This window comes from Urtica dioica, chromosome 1 (genome assembly GCF_054948205.1).
Source record: "Urtica dioica subsp. dioica isolate 48M chromosome 1, U.dioica_male_clone48M_v1_H2, whole genome shotgun sequence".
NCBI classification, from domain to species: domain Eukaryota; kingdom Viridiplantae; phylum Streptophyta; class Magnoliopsida; order Rosales; family Urticaceae; genus Urtica; species Urtica dioica.
The window spans coordinates 49,014,129-49,034,296 of NC_142756.1; positions in this window are offsets into that span (position 1 = coordinate 49,014,129).

Below are 20,168 nucleotides of genomic sequence, written 5' to 3' on the forward strand. Positions count from 1 at the left end.
TTTTAAAAAAACATCCCAAACTCATAGAAAATCAACATGCTTTTTAATTTAAAGACAAGAGCATTAAATTAAAAAAAAAATCTAAGATTACAATTCTAACTTGTCACAAAATTAGTAAACTTTCGAAAACGATTTTCAAGCTCATATTTTTAAATACATGTACATGCTAATCTTTGACCATAGCTCTGATACCATTTGTTGGAATTGATCTAGGGTTTAAGAAAAAGATTAAACGCTTCGGGAAGCGGCAAAATTTTAAAAAATTTCTTTTCAAGTAAAAACAGTTTTTACTAACCTAGACAAAGAAGCAAGTACATATAATTAAAAACTAATATGAGCTAGAAGTTTACTAACCTTTCTTGAAGCTTGAACTTTGAAGAAGCTTTTGGAAAGTTTGCAACGCTCGTCTCCCCTCGCAGCACGTCTCTCTTTCTTTCCTCGGCACCTCGAGCAACCACGAAAGTTTCTATCACTAAATCACTCGAAAAGAAGGAATCAGTGAGTGGGCACTTTTAAACACTACGACTTAAGAAGGAGTCTCGAAGTCGCATAGCTAAACACTAGGTCCAGTGAGGACCTAGGTGCCAAGACAAGAAAAAATCGAAAATAAACTAGAGAGAGAGAGAGAGGATTTTCGGCCACAAGTTCTAGAGAGAGAGTCTCTCAAATCTCTTAAACTTGGATGAATAAAATGTGAGGAAATGAGGCTCCTATTTATAGGAGAGGTCTCACCTTCAATAAGGTAGTTTCCTCTTCTATAGAATATCACATATTCGTGAGCTAATTTCCCTATTTCCTTTATTGAGTTACACGGCCAAACTAGGCTTCAATAAGCCTTGGATTTGTTTCCTATTTTGTTCCATGCCTTTGACTCTCTCTTGCTTGGCCGATTACCCTAGTGCATCTACATGCAAATTTGTTTCCTCTTTTTCTTTTGGCAAGTATCTAAATACATTTATGCACAAAATAAACTCTCTTTCCTTGGGTATTATGGGCGCCTATTCTCATCTAGAAGGAGCTTCTAGAAGCTTCTTCATTTGTTCATGACAACATGAGAAAAGCCCATTAAGAATTTTCAATAAAATTCCTATGAAATGAAATTAATTCACAAGGCCCAATAATCAAGTTATGGCCGAGTGACATTAAGTCATCAAATGAACTTGTCAAAAAATTTATGGACATTCATTTCATCATATGTCTCAAAAGACAAAAATACCCTTTTGACTATTTTCGTTCTTGTTTTGACTTAGCTTATAGTTTAACTATTCCTATCGATGTGATTCGTGACAGTGACCTCATGGACCCAAATGAACAAAGCTTGAGCTAAAAACTTGGACTCAAAAGTTCACAAACCTTTTCCAAGTTTAGCTTAGTGCCAACTGACTCCACTAAAGAGCTGACACTGAAAATCTCTCGGTTCAAATGAATTTACTTTTCTACTCAAGAATTCGACCTAATTATGATGAGCGGATCAACTGAATATTATCTATGTTTACCCTTCATGAATGTCATCAGCTAGTCGGGATTTACTAAATTACCATTTTACCATTCTAGCTGTTATTTCATCAACTCATTTGTCGCTTGTGAATAAGTTAGAAACAATGTATTGACGTGGAGCTAACAAGTCACATTGTTTCATCCAAAAGAGTCAGGACTCAATTTGGACACTGGCCAGTTCATTTATTCACACTCCAAGGAACAAAGCATGAGGTGACATACATTGCATTTCAGCAATCTTGTACATGAATTCCATATCTATGAGAACTTCACAAAGTTACTCATGACAGACTCACAACTTAGTACTTCACCAATAGGCCTTGTTCGGAATCACATAGTGAGTCCGAACTTTGACTTTCTCAAATGAGAATACTAAGGTGTGAAATGGCATGTCTCATTTCAGGATTAAGGTAAGCATGATGCAATTCATACATAGTGACTTCGAGACATAAGAGGTTAAATGGTTTGTTCTTATATTGTCTCTAGAAGTGCACTGGTCAATTCAGTACCTTCGGAAGATACCTAGAAGAACTATAGAGTCCCGAACTCTCAATGCCTCATAACCAGACATCATAGATTCTTCTAACAATCGTACTGAGGTCAATAGTCCTTTGACCCTAAGATTGCGAATATATCGTTTTAAGCAAACTACGAAGAGTTTGTTCATGCAAATCTACATTTGTCTCTTCGTAAGTTGTTAAGTTTGTTTATGGACTAAAAGACTAAGGTTTTATCATAAAGCTTCAAACAAAGAAAGAATTGATGAACGTTTCAACTTTATTAATGAATAAGCAATTACAAGCAAGAGTCTTCGTAAGACTATATGACATCAAATGTACATAAATGGACACTACTACTCTTCTTGTGGGCACCATTGACAACACAGATAACACTCCGCCTTCGCGAAGCATCGGCCCGCAGTATCAACCTTCGTCTCTGAGACCTCGGAATGAGCACGCCTTTGTGAAATGAAAAAGTGCAGTCGCCTTCCAAGTTGGCCGAGACGAACGCCATGATCTTCCCCTAACAGGTCACGATTAGACAATCGTCGCTCTGCTAGTCATCATCGAGTCCCACGGACTCTGGCTTGAAGATATTATCAAACAAAACGCCATCGAAGAAAGACTTCGGCGAGACTTCGCCCAAAGATCAACAAGCCGTGACACGCCGGTCCGCCTCTACACACGTGCCCGTCTGCATGCGCGCGCACGTTCCCTGGCTCCGAGGCTAGAGCGACGGATGCAATCGCGTCCGCCTCGCCCATGTCAAGCTACGCCTCCTATTCGCCTGGATCCTCCTCCATGTGTTGATCACACACTCGTGTTGAGAGAGACGAAAAAATGGGAGAGAGCACATGCAATTGTGAGAACACTCTTTGTAATCACAAAGGCTTCGCGATGGCGAAGCTTTGAGAAATAAATTTTCCTCAAACACCCAGCTGAAACAACTAAAAGATCACCGCCCGGAGCCTCTAGAGCGACGAACTTGGGGGCTAATGTTGTCAGTCGTTTTCGGAAAACCTTGGGGGCATTATGAGAAGACACCCCGTTCAAAGGGCCGATGGTCTGCAGAAGGTCCTGAAGAGCGGCAAGCCTTCCGTCATGAGTTGATGGCAAGTCCTCGTGCCAAACTTTTAGCTCCTCAAGTCGAGTCATACTCCTTTGTTGGAATTGATCTGGGGTTTAAGAAAATGTTTAACGCTTCGGGTAAGCAGCAGAATTTTAAAAATTTTCTTTTGACAAGTCAAACGATTTTACTAACCTAGACAAAGAGAAAGTACACGTAAATAGAACTATTATGAGTATTAAAAATATACTAACCTTTTTAGAAGCTTGAACGTTGATGAGCCTTCGGAAGGTTGAAAACGTTCGTCTCCCCTTGCAGCACGTCTCTCTTCTTTCCTCGCTAACTCGAGCAACGACGAAAGTTTCTATCACTATAATCACTCGAGAGAAAAGGAATTAGTGTGTGGGCACTTTTAAACACGACGACTCGAGAACGGGTCTCAAAGTCGAAGAGCTAAAATACTAGGTCAAATGTGGACCTAGGTGCCAAAACAAAAACGAAAGAACTTAGAGAGAGAGAGAGGAGTGGGCGGCCACAATGTCTAGAGAGAGAAGCTCTCAATATCTAACTCATGTGGGATGAGAAACAATGAGAATGAGGTGGGGTATTTATAGGAGGAGGATTACCTTCAAAAGGTATTTTCCTCTTTTCTATAGAATATCACATATTCATGAGAAAATGTTATTTCCTCTTTTCCCACTAGGTTGCACGTCCAAGATGTTCACATGACACCTTGGATTCGTTTCCTCATTTACTTGTTCCTTAGTTGGCCGAAATTCTACTTGCTTTTAGAATCAAATTTGTTTCCTCTTTTTCTTTTGGCAAGTATCTTCATACATTAATGCACAAAATAAACTCTCTTTCACACTATGGCATGAACGAAATTCAGCCTTATTTTCCTTAGGTTGGACGTGCAAGGCTTCTAGAAGGAGCTTCTAGATTTTTCTTCATTTGTTCATGACAACGTAGGAAAAGCCCATTAAGAATTTTCAAGTAAAATTCTATGAAATGAAATTAATCCTCAAGGCCCAATAAACTATTAATGACCGAGTGTTTTAAGTTTCATTTGACATCATATATCAATGTCAAAAAATTTATTGACATTCATTGCGTCCTATGTCCAAAAAGACAAAATTACCCTTTCGACAATTTTCGTAAAACTTGTCTCGTTCTTGTTTTGACTTAGCTTCTAGTTTAACTATTCCTACTCGATATGATTTGTGACAGTGACCTCATGGATCCAAATGAACAAAGCTTGAGCTAAATACTTGGACTCAAAAGTTCACAAACCTTTTCCAAGTTTAGCTTAATGTCAACTGACTCCACTAAAGAGTTGACACTGAAAATCTCTCGGTTCAAATGAATTTATTTTCTACTCAAGAATTAAACCTAATTGTAATGAGTGGATCCACTGAATATTATCTATGTTTACCCTTCATGAATATCATCAGCTAGTCGGGATTTACAAAATTACCATTTTACCCTTCTAGCTATTATTTCCTCAGCTCCTTTGTCGCTTGTGAATCAGTTAGAAACAATGTATTGACGAGGAGCTAACAGGTCACGTTGTTTCATCCAAAAGAGTCAAGACTCAATTTAGACACTGGCCAGTTCATTTATTCACATTCCAAGGAACAAAGCATGAGGTGATATACATTGCATTTCAGCAATCTTGTAAATGAATTCCATATCTATGATAACTTCACAAAGTTACTCATGACATCTTCACAACTTAGTACTTCACCAATAGGTCGTGTTCAGAATCACATAGTGAGTCCGAACTCTGACTTTCTCAAATGAGAATACGTAAGCTGTGAAATGGCATGTCTCATTCAGGATTAAGGTAAGCAAGATGCAATTCATACGTAGAGACTTCGAGACATAAGAGGTTAAATGGTTTGTTCTTATTTTGTCTCTAGAAGTGCACTGGTCAATTCAGTACCTGCGGAAGATATCTAGAAGAACTATAGAGTCTCCAACTCTCAATGCCCCATAACCAGACATCATAGATTCTCCTAACAATCGTACTAAGGTCAGTAGTCCTTTGACCCTTAGATTGAGAATATATTGTTTTAAGCAAATTACGAAGAGTTTGTTCATGCAAATCTACATTTGTCTCTTCGTAAGTTTTTAAGTTTGTTTATGGACTAAAGACTAATGTTTTATCATAAAGCTTCAAACAGACAAGGAAGAATGAATGAATGTTTCAACTTTTTATTAATGAATAAGCAATTACAAGCAAGAGTCTTCGTGAGACTTTATTACATCAAATGTACAAAATAAAGACTACAACTCTTCTTGTGGGCACCATTGACAACATCCTCGACTCGAGCCTCACTCCTCGAGTCGAGTCATAACACCTTGAGTGAGATAACTCCTCAAGTTGAATCACTCTCCTCGAGTCGAGCCTTGTTCCTCGAGTCGAGTCATACTCTTTGAGTCGAGCCTCACTCCTCGAGTCGAGTCATAACTCTTCGAGTCGAGATAACTCCTCAAGTTGAGTCACTATCCTCGAGTCGAGCCTTACTACTCAAGTCGACTTATACTCTTCGTGTCGAGCCTCACTCCTCGAGTTGAGTCTTGCTCCTCAAGTCGAGTCAAAACTCCTCGAGTCGAGATAACTCCTCAAGTTGAGTCACGTGTCCACGAGTCGATTAACAAATCCTCGTGTCGACCTTGATTCCTCGAGTATGGACTTTTATGTTCCACACAACTCATGAAATTTCAAGTCACGATCGCCCAACTGCACAGATAAATGAAGACCACTAAGGCCCACAAAAGTCTGACGAGACAGGCCGCCCACCGTGCGCCCCTCAAGGAAAGCGCAAGCCGCGCGCCGCGCCAGCCAGGCGCACGCCACGTGCCCCTCAAGAAGAGTGCGCGCGCCGCCCTCGAAGTGAGGCGCGCGCGCATTGCGCACTGCGCGCCGCACCAGCCAGGCGGCGCGCCACGCCAAGACGCAGCCGCACCGCGCTCCCCCTTCTTGGCGGAGGGAGCGGAGCGCGCTCCTCCTCGAAGGCAGCGCGTTCTGCAGTCCCACATACGTTCGGACCCCTATGGCACGAACCCAAAGTTGCCGAGCCACACCCGGCGCATAACAGATGTTCGGTCGCCCATGGCACGAACTCAAAGTCGCCGGGCCAGACCCGACACAACATATACATTCGTTCGCCCATGGCACGTGTTGGAATCGATCTAGGGTTTGAGAAAATAATTAACGCTTCGGTAAGCGGCGGAATTTTAAAAATTTTCTTTTACAAGTAAAACAGTTTTTACTAACCTAGACAAGTGCAAGTACATGTAATTAAAAACCAATATGAGCTAGAAGTTTACTAACCTTTCTTGAAGCTTGAACTTTGAAGAAGCTTGTGGAAAGATTGCAACGCTCGTCTCCCCTCGCAGCACGTCTCTCTTTCTTTCCTCGCCAACTCGAGCAACCACGAAAGTTTCTATCACATGAATCACTCGAGAATAAAGGAATTAGTGAGTGGGCACTTTTAAACACGACGACTCGAGAACAAGTCTCAAAGTCGAAGAGCTAAAACCACTAGGTCAAATGAGGACCTAGGTGCCAAAACAAAAACAAAAATAACTAGAGAGAGAGAGAGGAGAAATCGGCCACAAGGTCTAGAGAGAGAGTCTCTCAATCTCTAACTTATGTGGAATGAATCAAATGAGAGGAATGAGGTGGGGTATTTATAGGAGGAGGATTACCTTCAAAAGGTAGTTTCCTCATACCCCTTGCACGTCCAAATGAGCTTCTAGAAGCCTTTGGATTTGTTTCCTCATTTGCTTTCTCTTTTATTGGCCGAAAAAGCACTTTCCTTCTAAAGGAAATTTGTTTCCTCTTTTTATTTTGGCAAGTATCTTCATACATCAATGCACAAAATAAACTCTCTTTTTCTCTATGGGGCTGCACGAAATTAGTCTCCCATTCTCTTGGGTTGGACGGCCAAAGGGCTTCCAGAAAGCCTTTCTAGATTTTTCTTTACTTGTTCATGACAACATAAGAAAAGCCCATTGAGAATTTTCAAGTAAAATTCTATGAAATGAAATTAATCCACAAGGCCCAATGAACACATCATGGCCAAGTGATCTAGGCCATCATATGACCATGTCAAAAAAATTTATTGACATTCATTTCATGCTATGTCCAAAAAGACAAATTTACCCTTTTGACAATTTTCGTAAAACTTGTCTCGTTCTTGTTTTGACTTAGCTTCTAGTTTAACTATTCCTACTCGATATGATTTGTGACAGTGACCTCATGGATCCAAATGAACAAAGCTTGAGCTAAACACTTGGACTCAAAAGTTCACAAACCTTTTCCAAGTTTAGCTTAATGCCAACTGACTCCACTAAAGAGTTGACACTGAAAATCTCTCGGTTCAAATGAATTTATTTTCTACTCAAGAATTCAACCTAATTCTGATGAGCGGATCCACTGAATATTATCTATGTTTACCCTTCATGAATGTCATCAGCTAGTCGGGATTTACTAAATTACCATTTTACCCTTCTAGCTGTTATTTCCTCAACTCCTTTGTCGCTTGTGAATAAGTTAGAAACAATGTATTGACGAGGAGCTAACAAGTCACATTGTTTCATCCAAAAGAGTCAGGACTCAATTTGGACACTGGCCAGTTCATTTATTCACACTCCAAGGAACAAAGCATGAGGTGACATACATTGCATTTCAGCAATCTTGTACATGAATTCCATATCTATGAGAACTTCACAAAGTTACTCATGACAGACTCACAACTTAGTACTTCACCAATAGGCCTTGTTCGGAATCACATAGTGAGTCCGAACTTTGACTTTCTCAAATGAGAATACTAAGGTGTGAAATGGCATGTCTCATTTCAGGATTAAGGTAAGCATGATGCAATTCATACATAGTGACTTCGAGACATAAGAGGTTAAATGGTTTGTTCTTATATTGTCTCTAGAAGTGCACTGGTCAATTCAGTACCTTCGGAAGATACCTAGAAGAACTATAGAGTCCCCAACTCTCAATGCCTCATAACCAGACATCATAGATTCTTCTAACAATCATACTGAGGTCAATAGTCCTTTGACCCTAAGATTGTGAATATATCGTTTTAAGCAAACTACGAAGAGTTTGTTCATGCAAATCTACATTTGTCTCTTCGTAAGTTGTTTAGTTTGTTTATGGACTAAAAGACTTTGGTTTTATCATAAAGCTTCAGACAAGGAAGATTGAATGAACGTTTCAACTTTTTATTAATGAATAAGCAATTATAAGCAAGATTCTTCGTAAGACTATATGACATCGAATGTACATAAATAGACACTACTACTCTTCTTGTGGGCACCATTGACAACAAACTCCCACTTGACTCAAAGAAGATGTGAGTAGTCCTACATGCCTAATCCCTCTCGAAGTTGGTCGAAGACCATGTTCGCTAGGGCCTTGGTGAATGGATCTGCCAGAGATCTACTTCACCTCCACGTCTCCGCGTTGCGCGATCTCTCGAATCAAATGGTATTTCCTCTCAATATGCTTAGAGCGCTTATGGCGTCGAGGTTCCTTTGAGTTAGCGACAGCCCCACTATTATCACAATAAAGGGTCATGGGCTCGTCGACGTTTGGAACAACTTCCAAATACTTAAGGAATTTTCTAAGCCATACAGCCTCTTTGGATGCTTCACAAGCAGCCACATATTCTGCTTCCATTGTGGAGTCAGCAATGCAAGATTGCTTAATACTTCTCCACACAACAGCTCCACCATTAAGGATGAACACAGATCCCGAAGTGGATTTCCTGGAATCCTTATCCGCTTGAAAATCGGAGTCGGTATATCCCGTCATTGTCACGTCAGTACCTGAGTATGTAAACATCAAGTTCCTAGTTCTTCGAAGATACTTAAGAACATGCTTAACAGCAATCCAGTGCTCGGGTCCAGGGTTGGATTGGAAACGGCTAACTACGCCAACGGAGAAACATATATCAGGTCTAGTGCAAAGCATAGCATACATGAGGCTTCCTACGGCAGAGGCGTAAGCAATCTTCCTCATGTCTTCAATCTCTTGTGCAGTCTTGGGAGACTGGTCCTTAGAGAGTGAAACTCCATGCCTAAAGGGTGTTTGACCCCTCTTGCAGTCTTGCATCGAGAAGCGATCCATCACCTTATCAATATAAGATGCTTGAGAGAGCGACAGGGTCCGGTTTTTCCTATCTCGAAAGATTTGGATCCCCAGAATGTACGCGGCTTCTCCTAGATTCTTCATATCGAATTGCTTTGCCAGCCAGACCTTAACCTCAGATAACTTACCCACGTCATTACCAATGAGCAGTATATCATCGACATATAGTACCAAAAACACAACTTTGCCTTCGTGTATTAACTTGTAAACACAAGGCTCATCTATTGACTGTTCAAAGCCAAAGCTCTTTACAGTTTCATCGAATCTAATATTCCATGACCTAGATGCTTGCTTTAGTCCATAAATGGATTTAAGCAACTCACAAACCTTTGTCTCTTGACCTTTATCCACGAAACCGTCTGGTTGAGCCATGTAAATGCGCTCGTCAAGATTGCCATTCAGAAAGGCTGTCTTGACATCCATTTGCCAGATCTCATAGTCGAGAGCTGCAGCTATGGATAGGAGTATGCGGATGGATTTAAGCATCGCGACTGGCGAGAAGGTTTCTTCATAGTCAATCCCTTCTTGTTGGGTATAACCCTTCGCCACAAGTCGTGCTTTGAACGTCTCGACGTTCCCATCAGGACCCCTTTTCTTCTTGTATATCCACTTACACCCTACGGGTTTAATCCCTTCAGGAAGGTCTACAAGTTTCCAGACTTTGTTGACATACATCGAGTGCATTTCAACTTTCATGGCGTCAAGCCAAAGGTTTGATTCAGAACAAGCCATCGCTTGGCTATAGGAAACAGGGTCATCCATGTCAGAGACGGCTACAAGAGAGTCTCCATAAGACATGTACCTGTCAGGCTTTTGAGTAGCCCTCCCACTACGTCGACGTACTACTTGACGAGATTCTGATGAGTTAGGTTGTGTTTCAGTTGGGGTAAGAACAGTTCTTACAGATGAGGTAGAAGCTTCCTCACCCAACTTTTCTTCAAGCACAATTTTGCGTCTAGGTTTCGCATCCTTCATAAAGTCCTCCTCGAGGAAACGAGCATTCGTGCTAACGAAAGTCTTATCGTCCTCGGGACTATAGAAAATGAAACCTTTAGTTTCCTTTGGATATCCCACAAACAGGCACAATTCTGACCTACTAGCCAACTTGCTAGTCTTTTGCCTTAGCACATGTGCAGGGCAACCCCAAATTCGGATGTGGCCCAAACTTACTTTACGGCCAGTCCATCTTTCATAAGGAGTACCAGGAACCGTTTTAGACGGAACTTGGTTCAGACAGTAAGCGGCTGTTTCGAGGGCATATCCCCAAAAGGAAGGAGGGAGTGATGAGTAACTCATCATTGATCTAACCATCTCCATTAGAGTTCGGTTCCTTCTCTCTGACACTCCGTTTTGTTGAGGTGTGCCAAGTGCGGTAAGCTGAGAAGCGATACCTTCTTCTTTAAGAAAGTCATCGAACTCTCCAGACATATACTCACCACCTCGATCGGATCGAAGGGTTTTGATCACTTTGCCAGTTTTCTTTTCCACTAAAGCCCTAAAGACCTTAAATACGTTAAAGGTCTCGGATTTGTGTTTGAGCAAATAGACAAACCCATATCTTGAGTAATCATCAGTGAAGGTAACGAAGTATTCGTATCCTTCACGTGCATGTTGGTTGAGCGGACCACATACATCAGAATGTATTAGTTCCAGCAACTTAGTGGCTCTTCGACCCTTATCGGAGAAAGGTCGCTTAGTCATTTTTCCTTCTATACAGGATTCACAAGTAGGTAGTGAACCTATTGCAGAGGCTTGGAGTGGACCATCCCTCACAAGTCTCTTAATCCTATGTAGACTGATATGACCAAGTCTTAAGTGCCAGAGGTATGTTGATTTTGTTAGATCGGAGGATTCAGAAAGTTTGATCCTCTTTGGCTCCCTAATTAGATCATTATCTATTTCGGTGTCTAAAAGAGAAGGTTGAGTGGGATAGATGTAGAAAAGAGCATTCTTCATACATGCATCAGTGACAAAAGAATTATCAGGAAACGAAATACGAATTCCATTCTTTATGAACTTTAAACAATAATCTTGCTCAAGAAGTCGAGCAACGGATATTAAGTTCTTCCCAAAGGTAGGAACAAAATAAACATTATTCAAGTTTAAAGTGCGGTCTTCAAAAGACAGCGTCACGGATCCCACAGCCTTTGCAGACACCAGGCTCCCATCACCCCATTTGAAACAGAACTCGCCTTCCTCTAAGCTTTTGGTTTTCTTGAAACCATTCAAGGAACAACAAATATGGTTAGTAGCAGCGGAGTCAAGAATCCACATTGATACATTATCAGCTACTAAGCATGCTTTGGTAACTAGTACAATACTATGTTCCTTTGCTTTGAGATAGGCAGGACAGTTCTTTTTATCGGCCTTGTAAGGTCCCTTCTCAGTTCTAGAGGCGGAGGCTTTGTGCTCAGTAGCATGTGCCTCTTCTTGATTCCTTTTTCTCTTAGTGAGACCTACAGCAGTATGAAGTTCCATCATAAGCTTGGTAACAGTGTACTCTTGCTTGTTTATGGAGTAGTTCATCTTGGAGGTATCAAGAGATGCGGGGAGAGTATCTAAGATCATATCTATGATATTCTTCCCATCAGTCTCAGATCCTAGGATTTCCATTTTATTTAGAAAACTAATGATCAGTATCATAAAGTATCTAACAGGAGTCCTAGCCTTCATATGACAATTCATAAACTGTCGGACTGCTTGTTGCCTTGTTTGACGCCTTTGCCCTCCAAACATCTCAAGGAGATTGTAGAGCATGTCAGCGGCAGTCTCGAAGTCATGATGTTGCTCTTTCAGCATATTGTTCATAGATGCCAAGATATAGCACCTCACAATCTCATCGGATCGAAGCCAGGCCGCTAAGGCGTCATTGTCCTCTTGAGTTGAATCATTATTCGTCAGAGGAGGACATGGGGTGGTGAGTACCCATTTGTGCTTGTTAACGGTAGGTATTATGTCGAGGTTACATTTCGAGTCTATGTAGTTTTCGTTTTCGAGTTTGTTCGAGGAAAGAATGAAAGAGAGAGAGTTGGGAGACATATTGCCTAGAAAAGTTGAAACAAGTTTATGATTAGTCTTTGGTTTAGGATTTAAGTTTGTTTAAGACTTTATAAAATCCAAAGGTGTTATAAACCAAACGATAATTTACTCCTTCGAGGGAAGGCCGCAAAAAATCTCCATTTATAAGTAAATGACACATCATTAATGCTTAGCCAAGATGTCAATAAATCAACATTGACTAGCCACCTTGTAAATTGGTTTGATCACTCACATCCTTTCGCAGGGCCTCGAGGGAGGATTACTAGGGATTTAGTCTAAGTGTGTAACCAACCACTTAGTCCAAGAGATCGACTTTGAAAAACAATCCACCGAGGGGAGGCCTTGCCATCATCGTCTCACTCTCGGACGTAGCTCATTGAGCAATGATCAGAGCAAAGCGCCCTTGAGTACTCTCATTTAAGAGAGGGCCACGAGGGTGACTCTTAGTCCGGCGACACTTGCACTTTTCATTAGTGTTGGGGATCGTGGGTTACAAACAACAAGTATAACCCTCCCACTTAGTTTTTGGAGTTGGTTCATCGACTCTTATAAGTTCGGAAACAGATTTCCTAGTTAGAGAGCGACAGAGCGGACAACTAGAAGAGAATCCTAGATCGACATGTTCAGAGCAGTGTTAGTGCATAAAGGCACAAGGTACATACTCGATCTTTTCCTATTTTCTATTTCGGGAAAGTGCGTGAGGGAAGTGTGAACTTCAACTCACTCGAACACTTGAAAGTTTGAGATTACACATCTTTTTATTTTTCGGCTTGTCTACAAGGAGACCTCCCACTCAAATTTTCAAGAGCATATAGATTTTGAACATATGTGATATAGATATAGTTTTGAAAACATTTTGAAAATTTATTTGATTTGGATGACAAAATATTTTCAAGTTTGAAAGTGAAAACGGTTTTTCAAAATTCAAACTAGTTTTGTAAAAAAACAATTTCAATTAAACTTTCAAAAATCAAAACATTTTAATCTTACAAATCATGTTTATAATCATATGAAAAACATTTTTTCTCAAGAAAATTTTCTCATTAGAGTTCTATAACTCATGGTAGTGGGGTTTGAAAATCCGGATTTATAAAAAACTGGAGTTTCAGACAGCCGCGCACCTCGGAGTAAAATCGCCATATCTTGCGGCTCCGATGTCCTTTTGAGCCGAAACCGGTGGCATTGGACAGAGGACAGACAGAGCTTTAATTTGATTCAAGAATCATCAAATTTCGATTTCTGAACAGAGAGTTATGCCACCTTTAATGCGGGTTTACTCCAGCTCGAAGAAAAAGAAATAAATTAAAGCTTGGTCCTATTTAGGTGCGAAAAAGAATCAAGTGTAACAGAACGTTTTAAGATGTTGTTTAAAGCTTTTATTTGTATTTTATTAGCAGGGTAATAACATAGAATAAAAGAAATAACAACATGCATAAAACGATTCAAGTAAATAAACGAAACTAGCAAGACAATATAACTAGTCACAAAATTTTACTCGAAATTTCTCAAACCTTTAAAACACGTTTTTCAATATAAAAAATTAAAAACTTTTAGAACTGATTCTAATGTGTTTTAAAAACATCCCAAACTCATAGAAAATCAACATGCTTTTTAATTTAAAGACATGAGCAATAAATTATAAAAAAATCTAAGATAACAACTCTAACTTGTCACAAAATTAGTAAACTTTCGAAAACGATTTCAAGCTCATAATTTTAAAAACATGTACATGCTAATCTTTGACCATAGCTCTGATACCATTTGTTGGAATCGATCTAGGGTTTGAGAAAATAATTAACGCTTCGGTAAGCGGCGGAATTTTAAAAATTTTCTTTTACAAGTAAAACAGTTTTTACTAACCTAGACAAGTGCAAGTACATGTAATTAAAAACCAATATGAGTTAGAAGTTTACTAACCTTTCTTGAAGCTTGAACTTTGAAGAAGCTTGTGGAAAGATTGCAACGCTCGTCTCCCCTCGCAGCACGTCTCTCTTTCTTTCCTCGCCAACTCGAGCAACCACGAAAGTTTCTATCACATGAATCACTCGAGAATAAAGGAATTAGTGAGTGGGCACTTTTAAACACGACGACTCGAGAACAAGTCTCAAAGTCGAAGAGCTAAAACCACTAGGTCAAATGAGGACCTAGGTGCCAAAACAAAAACAAAAATAACTAGAGAGAGAGAGAGGAGAAATCGGCCACAAGGTCTAGAGAGAGAGTCTCTCAATCTCTAACTTATGTGGAATGAATCAAATGAGAGGAATGAGGTGGGGTATTTATAGGAGGAGGATTACCTTCAAAAGGTAGTTTCCTCATACCCCTTGCACGTCCAAATGAGCTTCTAGAAGCCTTTGGATTTGTTTCCTCATTTGCTTTCTCTTTTATTGGCCGAAAAAGCACTTTCCTTCTAAAGGAAATTTGTTTCCTCTTTTTATTTTGGCAAGTATCTTCATACATCAATGCACAAAATAAACTCTCTTTTTCTCTATGGGGCTGCACGAAATTAGTCTCCCATTCTCTTGGGTTGGACGGCCAAAGGGCTTCCAGAAAGCCTTTCTAGATTTTTCTTTACTTGTTCATGACAACATAAGAAAAGCCCATTGAGAATTTTCAAGTAAAATTCTATGAAATGAAATTAATCCACAAGGCCCAATGAACACATCATGGCCAAGTGATCTAGGCCATCATATGACCATGTCAAAAAAATTTATTGACATTCATTTCATGCTATGTCCAAAAAGACAAATTTACCCTTTTGACAATTTTCGTAAAACTTGTCTCGTTCTTGTTTTGACTTAGCTTCTAGTTTAACTATTCCTACTCGATATGATTTGTGACAGTGACCTCATGGATCCAAATGAACAAAGCTTGAGCTAAACACTTGGACTCAAAAGTTCACAAACCTTTTCCAAGTTTAGCTTAATGCCAACTGACTCCACTAAAGAGTTGACACTGAAAATCTCTCGGTTCAAATGAATTTATTTTCTACTCAAGAATTCAACCTAATTCTGATGAGCGGATCCACTGAATATTATCTATGTTTACCCTTCATGAATGTCATCAGCTAGTCGGGATTTACTAAATTACCATTTTACCCTTCTAGCTGTTATTTCCTCAACTCCTTTGTCGCTTGTGAATAAGTTAGAAACAATGTATTGACGAGGAGCTAACAAGTCACATTGTTTCATCCAAAAGAGTCAGGACTCAATTTGGACACTGGCCAGTTCATTTATTCACACTCCAAGGAACAAAGCATGAGGTGACATACATTGCATTTCAGCAATCTTGTACATGAATTCCATATCTATGAGAACTTCACAAAGTTACTCATGACAGACTCACAACTTAGTACTTCACCAATAGGCCTTGTTCGGAATCACATAGTGAGTCCGAACTTTGACTTTCTCAAATGAGAATACTAAGGTGTGAAATGGCATGTCTCATTTCAGGATTAAGGTAAGCATGATGCAATTCATACATAGTGACTTCGAGACATAAGAGGTTAAATGGTTTGTTCTTATATTGTCTCTAGAAGTGCACTGGTCAATTCAGTACCTTCGGAAGATACCTAGAAGAACTATAGAGTCCCCAACTCTCAATGCCTCATAACCAGACATCATAGATTCTTCTAACAATCATACTGAGGTCAATAGTCCTTTGACCCTAAGATTGTGAATATATCGTTTTAAGCAAACTACGAAGAGTTTGTTCATGCAAATCTACATTTGTCTCTTCGTAAGTTGTTTAGTTTGTTTATGGACTAAAAGACTTTGGTTTTATCATAAAGCTTCAGACAAGGAAGATTGAATGAACGTTTCAACTTTTTATTAATGAATAAGCAATTATAAGCAAGATTCTTCGTAAGACTATATGACATCGAATGTACATAAATAGACACTACTACTCTTCTTGTGGGCACCATTGACAACATCACGAACTCAAAGTCGCCGGGCAACACCCGGTGCAACATATACGTTCGGCCACTCATGCCACGAACCCAAAGTTCCGGGTCACACTCGGCGCAATGCATATGTTCGGTCATCCATGGCACGAACTCAAAGTCGCCGGGCCAGACCCGACACAACATATACATTCGTTCGCCCATGGCACGAACTCAAAGTCGCTGGGCCACACCCGGTGCAACACATACGTTCGGTCGCCCATGGCACGAACACAAAGTCGCCGGGGCAATCCCGGTGCAACGCGTATGTTCGGTCGGCGATGGCACGAACTCAAAGTCGCCGAGCCACACCCGGCGCAACATATACATTCGTTTGCCCATGGCACGAACTCAAAGTCGCCGGGCCACACCCGGCGCAACACATACGTTCGGTCGCCTATGGAACGAACACAAAACTCCCGGGCCATGCCCGGCGCGACGTCCTCGGTCACCAAATGGCACGAAGCGAAGTCGTTAGGCCACCTCCAATGCGGCAGTCATTAGTTAGCACGCTAAAATCAATATGGGTTAGTATTTGCCCGACGTGCCGATATCGCCATTCAATATGGGTCGGTAAACAACTTAAGCGTGTGTTATCGGCCCGACGAAGTCCAACGACGCGATCGACATTTTGGGCGGCCGGACGAGCTCACCCGGCCGATGGCCGGCCTAGTTTAGTCGGCTATTGGCCAGCCCAAGCAATTCACTCGGCTAATGGCCGAGTGAATCTCAGTCGGCCCATCAAGATTCACTCGGCCAATGGCCGAGTGAACCCTCAGCCGGCCCACCAGGTTCACTCGGCCATTGGCTGAGTGAATTCCCTGCCGGCCCAACAAGTTCACTCGGCCAAGGGCCGAGTGAAGCCTCCTGCTGGCCCAACAGTTCACTCGGCCAATGGCCGAGTGAATCCTCTCTCAGCCCAGGCCTTTCACTCGGCCAATGGCCGAGTGAAACCCATCCGGCGTCCAACATTTCACTCGGCCAATGGCCGAGTGAACATCTCCCGGCGATCAACATCTCGCTCGGCCATCGGCCGACCGAGTGTCACTCGGCCGATGGCCGACTCAACTTCACTCAGCCAAGGGGCGTTTTGAAGGCCCCTTGGTCGCCTATAAATGCGAGGCACGACCCCTCGAGATAGGTAATCCAATTTTGAGCCCCGAAACGCTGCCGAACTCGTAACTCGCTCGTTTTGCTCATCCTTGGCCTCTAAACACTTAAACCCTCAATATTCCACCTCAATCCTACTAATGTTGAACGTCGGAGAGGTAAACAGAGGCACCCCCTCTGTTTCCCTTTGTAGTTCACACCTCTCTTCTTCTCCTTTCAGGTGTTCGGACGAGATAGACATCACCAACAGCTAAGGGACGACTTGGGATATCAAGTCCAACACGCTCGAACCGAAGCGAGGCCACTTGGTCCGGCCTTGGGCCTAACCACTTCCGGTTCCTAAATCGTTGTCCGAAAACGAGCGACAACATTTTGGCGCTATAAGGAGGGGACCTCCCGACCTTGGTGACGCTCTCCCTCCCAATCATTTCTCTTACCACATCTATGACTCTCGAAATATGAGTCACGTTCTCGCTACCTCCGTAGGCGCCCGAGCGACGAGCTCATGATACGGTGTCCGAAGCCTCGCGCACCGTCTTGGAGGGCAACCTCGTGATAACGAAAGCCAGCCCCAAGACCCGGTGAACGACCTCGAGGTCGCGCTCCGAGAGGACACTGCTCGGAGGCTAGCAGAGCTCCTAGACCGTCTCGGCGACGGCACGCTCATCGCTAACCTTCTCGGCTACGACGTCGAGGATAGGTCCGCCCGGGATGACTCCGACCCCGACTATGTGGGGAGTCGAGGACCGATGAGGCGACTCCTAGCCTCACCCATTCACGGCCTGAGAGGTTGAATGGTGCTTTGGCCGGACCGTCGCACCCGACGTGACAGCAGGCACGGTCACAATCCCGGGGATTCACCCCCTCGGTTTCAAGAGGCGGTCGGACACGGCCCCTCGCCGGGGAGAGGGCGACCTTAGGGGACGATGAGGCCGATAGCCGGAGCGCTCGCCGGACAATCCAGCCGAGGGCGACCTCGCCTCGCCAAGCGCCGAGTGCGTACCTTAGAGAGCGCCTGACGGCGCTGAGAAACTCCCGAGGGGAGGATCTCTGCCAAAGGCTCAACTCTCGGAGGGACGCGCTCCCCGCCACAACTCTTGGCCGACCTCAGGCCAATGTCGGGGACCAAGCGTTCAACGAGCGCCAACAGGCGACTCCCGTGGTCCCGGCGGTCGGCCCTGCTAACGGGCTCGACATGGTGACAATGATTCAAAGCCTCCAGAATCAAATCATGGCAAATCATGGAGATGAGGGAATCGGGGAGGCAAAGGCCTGATGGAGGGATCTAGGAGTCATACTCTCCCTTCGCCGCTCAAATCCTCGCGCAACCTTGCGTGGGGAATTTCAAGCTGCCGTCCATCCCTCCCTATGACAGACGGACGGACCCGAACTTCCACATCCAGCACTACGAGACGTGGATGGCGATGCAGGGACAGTCGGACGCCACCCTGTGTCAAGCCTTCAGCCTAACCCTCACGGAGTCAGGATTTGAATGGTTCCGGAGCCTAAGACCGGGGAGCATCTCGTCCTTCCGAGCCCTGCGAGAGGCCTTCCTTGCTCGTTTCGCCACCCTCGTGGCACAAAAGAAGTCAAAGACCTACCTCCTGTCTATCCGACAGGGAAGAGACGAGACTTTGAGGCAATACCTCGCGCGCTTCACCGAATAGTCTCACAAGGTCGAAGGGTTCGACGACAAGGACGCCATCATGGCGATCACCGAGGGAGCTCGCACGAGTGACTTCCTCAAATCTATTGTCGGAAAGGTCCCGCGGGATATGGAAGAGCTGATGTCGAGAGCCCGCACCTACATGGGGATCGAGGACTACCTCGACGGCCGAGACGGCCGAAAGTCGGGGGGACAAAGCGGTCATCGCCGCGACGATCAAGACGGAGATCGCCCCGACCCTCAAAAGAGGAGGAACAAGGGAGGATAGGCCCCTAACGGTCGCTCCCTCCCTGGGTCGAGACCGTCGCACGTCGATAGCTTCCGAAAGTTCTCGGCGTTCACCCCGCTGAATACTCCGCAAGAGCGGATCCTGGCTCTGCACCGTGACAAGCTAGGAAGCCCCACTCCTCTCACAAAGGATCCCGCTAAACGGGATCGAAGTAAGTTCTGTGAATACCACCAGGATCATGGGCATCTGACGTCCGAATGTTACCAACTCAAGCGTCAGATCGAGGCCCTAATTCAAGATAGAAAATTGAAAGAGTACGTTCTTAGAACAATCAGGACAGCCGCGGCGAACGGAGAACGCCCGCGGCAAGAAAGGAAAGGTCCGGTGACGGTAACCGTTACAGACCGAGCGGCAAACGTAGGACCAGAAAGCTCGCAAGTGCACGTCGTGGGATCAATTATGGGCGGCCCGGAATTCGGGGACTCGAGCACGCAAAGGAAGAAGTACGTGCGAGAAGTCTCCCAAGGGAAGATAGCGCACTACATCAACCACATGTACGAGGCTCCTTCTCCGGCCCCGTTCGAGTCCATGTTCTTCACCAACCAAGAGGCGGTGCGAGTTCTCCACCAACACAACGACGCGATAGTCGTCACGGCCCCGGTCGCCAACAATCTCGTCCGGAGAATCTTAATCGACAAGGGCAGCTCCGCCGACATAATCTTCAAGTCGGCGTTGGATAGGATGAAATTATCCGGGATGAGACCGACCCCAATCTCGACCCCACTCTTCGGCTTCTCCGGGGAGAGGGTCATGACGGAGGGCACCATCGACCTCCCGGTCACCTTCGGGACACCGGGGGGGATCGAGGTCACCCACATCGTGTCGTTCCTGGTTGTGGACCAGCCCTCGGCATACAGTATCATCATTGGCCGCCCGACTCTCAATCGGT